The sequence below is a fragment of the Cebus imitator genome, unplaced genomic scaffold (assembly GCF_001604975.1).
Source record: "Cebus imitator isolate Cc_AM_T3 unplaced genomic scaffold, Cebus_imitator-1.0 Scaffold181, whole genome shotgun sequence".
NCBI lineage: Eukaryota > Metazoa > Chordata > Mammalia > Primates > Cebidae > Cebus > Cebus imitator.
This window is the reverse complement of record NW_016107496.1, coordinates 2,980,429-2,987,867: the sequence shown is the minus strand read 5'-3', so window position 1 is coordinate 2,987,867 and position 7,439 is coordinate 2,980,429. Positions and strand designations below refer to the sequence as shown.

At 40.9% G+C, this 7,439-nt stretch overlaps 1 protein-coding gene and 1 pseudogene across 7 annotated transcripts in view; both read left to right on the top strand.

Moving 5' to 3' along the window:
- The window catches only part of TFCP2 (transcription factor CP2), a 66,304-nt gene that overhangs the window by 31,543 nt on the left and 27,322 nt on the right, over positions 1–7,439 (top strand). The gene's annotated exons all lie outside the window — the stretch shown is intronic.
- Positions 926–4,071, top strand: LOC108316132 (annotated as a pseudogene).

Below are 7,439 nucleotides of genomic sequence, written 5' to 3'. Positions count from 1 at the left end.
TGAGGCAGTCTCAGTTGCCAGGCTAGAGTGCATGGTGCAACCTCGGCTCACTGCAACCTCCACCTCCCAGGTTCAAACGATTCTCCTGCCTCAGCCTCCCGAGTAGCTGGGACTGCAGGCATGCGCCACCACACCCAGCTAACTTTTGTGTTTTTAGTAGAGACGGGGTTTCACCATGTTGGCCAGATGGTCTCCATCTCTTGAACTCGTTATGCGCCCACCTTGGCTTCCCAAAGTGCTGGGATTATAGGCATGAGCCACCGTACCCGGCCTATCTGCACTCCTTAGGTACAGTTGTATAGTCATCTGTGAAGCCACTTAACTTTCAAGTTAAAAAAATTGTTTTTTTCACCTTGCACAATGATATCAAGAGAGACTTTATTTTATCCATTGCTAAAATCTAGATACTATATTTATGCCTATAGCATTTGCTGGCCTAACCATATAAAAAAAGGAAAATGGAGTTTGGTTATGGCTTCTAGATGTTCCCAATACTAGTTTTTATTAATAACTATTCTTTTAGTAACCTATTCTACAGTCTTGCTTGTCCTGCATGTCATATCACTCTGGTGTTAGGTACAGAGAATGTGATCTCTCTTCTTTTTGAAAATTGCAGCTGACTCTCTTTTCAGACTCAGCCCACCTGCACCCAGATGAATTTAAAAAAAAAAAAAAAGAAAATTGTTTCTGCAGGCTGGGCACAGTGGCTCACGCCTGTAATCCCAACACTTCGGGAGGCTGAGGTGAGTGGATCACTTGATGTCAGGAGTTCGAGACCAGTCTGGCCAACATGGCGAAAACTCATCTCTACTAAAATACAAAAATTAGCTGGGAGTGGTGGTACATAATGTAATCCCAGCTACTCGGGAGGCTGAGCTGGAGAATTGCTTGAACCTGGGAGGCAGAGGTTGCAGTGAGCCAAGATCGCATCACTGCACTCCAGCCTGGATGGCAGAGTGAAACTCCATCTCAAAAAAAATAAAATTGCTTCTGCAGACACACAAAGCTAATGTGATATTTGGGGGTTATTGGAATCATAAGCTTTATCTGAGTTTCCAGAGTGTCACTCGTGGATCTCATCTGCAGATTCTTCAAATTCTCTGGTATAGAATTCATCCAGGAGGTTCTCATTCATTTAAGCAGTTAGGCACCCTTTGATAGTCTCCTTACTTTATCTTGGTCACTAATCTACTTTTCCTAATATTTTTTCTTTTCTGTCTACTTTCAAGATGATTTTTCTTGACAGAAAAGATAGAAGAAAAACAGGAATTGAGATGTTCTGTCTCTGCTTTATATTAATTAATAATATGCCATTTACATCAAAGAGTGGGCCTGTGCCTTTCTTACCTTTTTTGCAAGTCTCAGCACATCCTGGGCTTCAGCTTCAGCTTCCTTCTTGATGACACATCAGTGCAATTTTTAAAAATAGTTTCTTTCTTTTTATATATATCGTGCATGTCTGTCTGAGTTGATTGGTGAGATTTCCAGCTAGTCTCTTTAGATAAGCCCCCTCTTTTTTCTGCCTCTATTTCAGATAATGTGAAATTGCCAGAATTTCATTTTTGAGAACCTCAATCCTGTTGTCTTCCCTTTTAGCACCTCAGACCATGGCCTTAGGTCCTGTCTCCTTGACTGGTTGAAGCCTGTTCTCAGTGTCTAGTTGCTACATCTAGCTGTGCTCCTTGCCTGTCTGCCTGCCTGCCTGTCTGCCTTGGTTGTTTTCTTTTGAGGCTTCCACTACTTCTTTTCTGATCAATTTTTTTAATTCAAATTAGGTTCCAAATTAAAATTCTACCCATTTCTTCTACCTTCTGGATGGTAGAATAATTAGCAAAGCAAATTTTAAAAATCATATATGCTGCTTGTTAGTTGAATGAGATTTTTCAATAGCAGAAATCTTTTATCATTATTTGTGACAGAAAGTAAGCCATTTTCACCTTTACTAGGTAGTTAGGACATCTCACTGCCTTTATGGTAAAACCATAGGGCCATCTCTCCTTGCCAGGTCTCCTCCTTGATCTGACCTTACATCCTTCCCACAAATCCCAGAGAATCAATCTATTTTCTTAAAGTTGTTATGACCAATTGTTTGCCAGATATTGTTTTCTTTTGAAGCTGGCCTCAGAGTAGGGTGTAGTCTCTTCAGCTGTTGCCCTTTCAGGCTGTAGCTAATGTAGGGATGTTAGCATGCTTTTCTTTCAAATGCTTTATTCTCATCATTTAGTGGAGGCTAAATGGGGGTTACAACTAGGAACATTGAAGTTCATGACATCTTATTGTCTCAAGTTAGTTTCTAAGTTCCTTAGATGCTACCTACTGTCTTTCTTACTCAAGGTAACACTCTTCAACCCTCTGCCTCTCCCTTTTCTAGGCTCTTTCTAGAACAGAGCATCTCAAACAGCTGGTAGGCCTGAAGGAAGAAAGCTAAACCACAGTTATGAATTAGTAGAGACCGTTCAGGGGCTGCCTGTTCTCAAGAGGGTAATTTATACCTCAGGGGACCATGAAACAGCTCTTTGTGGAATCCTAGATCATTCCCGATATTGCTTCTGTTCCTACTTTCACTCAGTGGCTTTCTGCTGTGTCTCCATGCTCAGGTGTGGATTTCCATTTAGGGTATACATTTTTAATGTATACTCAACTTACCCTTTTAACAGGTGTGATTTCTATATCTTTATATTTTGATCAGAGATAGGGTAAGATAAAAAAATTCCAAAATGATCACAGAGTATTGTATAGTGCTGAGTATTATGGTGAATGCAAACAACCTGTCAAAGGACAGAACTACGGCAAATTTAAAGATCTCAAGTGGCTTTATTTGTGATTCTAGAATTGAGCATGACATCATTCCATAAAATAGAGTAATTGTTTCAGTGAGCTGAGCAGAAGAGGTTAGACAGAAGGGCCAAAGAAAGCAGAAGCAAAGAACAGAGCGTATTGGTTACTTTTCAGAGCGTATTGGTTATTTTTCTAGTAAGGCTGGGAGAGGGAGACAGAACAATAGAAAAATAACTGATTGATTCATCTAGAGGTCAGAATGGAAGCAGGTGTGAGAGGGTCCAGCCGAAGAAACCATGGCTGCTAAAGTGTTTGAGTCCATCGTAAGTTTGCCCTGGCCTTAGCTGTTGCAGGAGGCGTGGTGAACTCTGCCTTATATAATGTGGATGCTGGGCACACAACTGTCATCTTCGACTGGTTCCAGGACAGAAGTAACAGGACATTGTGGTAGGGGAAGGGACTCACTTTGTCATCCCATGGGTAAAGAAACTAATTCTCTTTGACTGCCATTCTCAACCACATAATGTGCCAGTCATCGCTGGTGGCAAAGATTTACAGAATGTCAGCATCACACTGTGCATACTTTTCTGGCCCATCACTAGCCAGCTTCCTCGCCTCTTCTCCAGCACTGAAGAGGACTATGATGAGCGTGTGCTGCCGTCCATCACTCAGAGATCCTTACCCAGAGATGGCTGGTCTTTAGGAAGTGAGCAAGGGAGCAAGCAGCCACCTTTGAGCTCATCCTGGATGATATGTCCTTGATGCATCTGACCTTTGGGAAGGAGTTCACAGAAGTGGTGGAAGCCAAACAGGTGGCTCAGCAGGAAGCAGAGAGGGCCAGATTTGTGGTGGAAAAGGCTGAGCAGAAAAAGGTGACCATCGTCTCTGCTAAGGGCAACTCCAAGGCTGCTGAGCCAATTGCCAACTCACTGGCCACCATGGGAGACGGCCTGATCGAGCTGCATGAGCTGGAAGCCGCGGAGGACATCACGTACCAGCTCTCACACTCTCAGAACATCACCTACCTGCCAGCGGGGCAGTCCATGCTCCTCCAGCTGCCCCAGTGAGAGCCCACCCTACCTGCAGCTCCACGGGGCAACTGGGCCACAACCCCGATGATTCTTAACACAGCCTTCCTTCTGCCCCCACCTCAGAAATCACTGTGAAATTTCATGCTTGACTTAAAGTGAAGTCAATAAAAGTAAATTCACTTCAGATCTCTTTAAAAAAAAAAAGAAGAAGAAGAAGAAGAAAAATGACTGATCAGTTGGGCAAGGTGGCTCATGCCTATAATCCTAGCACTTTGGGACACTGAGAGAGGAGAGCTTGAGCTCAAGAGTTCAAGACCAGCCTGAGCAACATGTTGAGACCCTGTCTTTACAAAAAATTTAAAAATTAGCCAGACATGGTGGTGCACACCTGTAGTCCCAGCTAATTGTGAGGCTGAAGCTGGAGGATCCCTTGAACCCAAGAATTGAAGGCAGCAGTGAGCTTTGATCATGCCACTGTACCCCTGCCTGGGTAACAGAGTGAGACCCCATGTTAAAAAAAAAAAGAAAAGTAGCTCATTGGTTAACATAGGTTACTTCAGGCAACCATTTTTGTGTGAGGGTTAAAGCAGAGGGAACTTCATTATCATGCTGTTTGAAGATTTAAACTGTCCTGTTTGGGAAATTGGTTGTTCTCTCTCTCCTGATTTCTTAGAAGATCAGATAGCTTAGTTTAGGTTTAAGGATGTAGAACTTAACATGAATGACTCCATTTTTATTTGTAGTCTGATCTGTTGGGGCCTAGCATAGGAGTTTAGTGGCCTCCTATAATTTTTTACTTAAAAGTATACATCATATGAATGAATATTTGCCAAGAACATGAAAGAGAAGCCTTCCTTTCAAATAGCTATGTTTCATTGAAATGAATTAATCCAGGCATGGTGGCTTATGCCTGTGATCCCAACCCTTTGGGAGAAAAGGTGGGAGGATTACTTGAGGCTTGGAGTTTGAGACCACCCTGGGCAACATAGCAAGACCCCCATTTCTACAAAAACTAAAAATTAAAAAAAAAAAAAGACATGTAAAGCAATCAGAAAATACAATAAAACGTTAAATTATACAATTGGCAGCAAGTACTTAGAATCTACAGTTTGGGTTTTCCTCATCTAAACTCACCTCTGAGGAAAAAGCAGACTTTTGTATTTCCAAAATTGTTTCTGGTTATGCTTGTTTTTGTTTTGGTATAAATAGGGACCTAGAATTATATTTCCAGTGACCTTTAGCCTCTATCTCTAGGAAAGTGGAACTGAATAGGTACTCTTTTGTTCCTACAGCAGACCAAAGGAAATTCAGTGTAGCAAGAATGTGAATAATTGAAATATATTTGGAGTTTATAGATCTAAACTCTGATGAGAAAATATAGTCTTGTGTGTTTTGTTTGGCTGTGCTGTTTTGAGTTAATTTTAGGGGTAACTTTGAGAATCAGTTTTAGAATTCCAGCCCCAGATAACAGTCTTTTGCTTAGTCATGGGTTAGGTATAATGCCACACGATCCTGAGAAGACTAGGAATGGTTGCTATTTATTAACCTTGGTTGGCAGTGATACTTGAGAAGAAAAAATAACCACCATACATTCATAAAGGTTGAACTGTTGCTATGTTTAAAAATCGTGTTTGCCTTGATACCTGGTAAGCTTCTCTAATCTTTTAAGGAATCATCAGATGTGATGTATTTGAGAATAAGACAGTAAAGGCTTCCAAATGCTAACAATTTGTTTCTTAAGTTTTGTGGCGTTTTGCTTTATTTTCTATACTTTTTGTTATGGGAGCACTGGTAACTTCCTGATCTTGAGAAATAAAAGAACCAGAACAGAGTAATTTTTTAGAAAACTCTGTTTCTACAGTTTTAAATAGTCTCAAGGGAACAATAATATGTTTCATGTGACAAATTAATATGGACAGGAAGAAGGATTCCCTCAACATTCTCCAGTCTTAACCCATATGAGTAAAGCTGAAGGAAAAGGGAGTGACCTCTGTGTTTCTCGCCTTTGAAATATTTTTTAATGATTAGAAAATTGTTTCATAGAGTGGGCATGGTGGCTCACACCTATAATCCCAGCATTTTGAGAGGTCAAAGTGGGCAGATAACCTGAGTTCAGGCATTCGAGACCAGCATGGCCAACATGGTGAAACCCTGTCCCTACCAAAAATATAAAAATTAGCCAAGGATGATAGCAAGTGCCTGTAATCCCAGCTACTCAGGAGGCTGAGGCAGGAGAATCACTTGAACCCGGGAGGCAGAGGTGGCAATGAGCTGAGATCGTGCCACTGCACTCTAACCTGGGCGACAGAGACTCTCTCAAAAAAAAAAAAAAAAAACCTGTTTCATGAAAACTGGTTTGCAAGTAGTCTTACTGGATTCAAATAATAACATATTGTTATTCAGATATCAGCAGAAAGAAAAATTTTCTTCTCTTCCACCACTCCTTTTTTTAGTTATCATGCCAGTAAATTTGTATTTTACCTGCGTGTGAAGTCAATAATCAGAACATTTACTACTTGTTTTATTTTACAGCAAGAATTTATAATGTCTATAAAATTCACATGAGGGCAGTCAACTTTCTGTCAATAGTGTCTTTGCCTGAAGGTAGTGACCCTTTAATCTGATGTATTAGTGAAAATGTATATACTGGTGAGGGATATAGGTATATATAAAGAATTGCTTTTTCATCTGTGGATGGTAAAAAAAAGGCATTTTGGTCTCTTTATAAGCATAATATTTAAATTATAGGTAAAGGTTTCAATGTATTCCGTTTTGAACATGGGAAATGTTAACAAGAAGAATCACTGGGCTGGGTGCGGTGGCTCACTCTTGTAATCCCAGCACTTTGGGAGGCTGAGGCAGGTGGATCACCTGCAATCCCAATACTTTGGGAGGCTGAGGTGGGTGGATCATTTGAAGTCAAGAGATCGAGACCAGCCTGGCCAACATGATGAAACCCTGTCTCTACCAAAAATACGAAAATTAGCCAGGCATGGTGGCACATGCCTGTAGTCCTAACTACTCGGAGGCTGTGGAAAATTTCAAACATATACAAAGTAAACAGAATAATGTGATGAACTCTCTTGTATTCATCACCTTGCTTTAGAAGTCAAGATGCTACTACTCTTTTAGCTTTTTTTTTTTTGAGCCCCAGTCTCACTAATGTCGCCCAGGCCAGAGTGCAGTTGCACAATCTTGGCTCAAGCTATTCTCATGCCTCAGCCTCCCACATGGCTGGGATTACAGGTGTGTGCCACCACACCCAGCTAATTCCACCCATTGGTATTTATCTAAGAAAAATGAAAACATAAATCCATAAATTTTTGTTTTTTATTAATAGTAGAGATGGGTTTCACCATGTTGGCCAGACTGGTCTTGAACTCCTGGCCTCAAATGGTCCGCCTGCCTTGGCCTCCCAAAGTGCTGGAATTGCAGGCATGAGCCACCACACCTGGCCCTCTTTTATCATTTATACTTCTACACATTCCCCATCCTCTACTCAATAATTTTTTTTAGGTAAAATTCATATACACTGAGATGCAAAAATAAGCTGTTATAGTTACAACCATGTAGCACACCTATCATAGTATAAAACATTTTTTTTTTTTTTTTTTTTTTTTTTTGAGACGG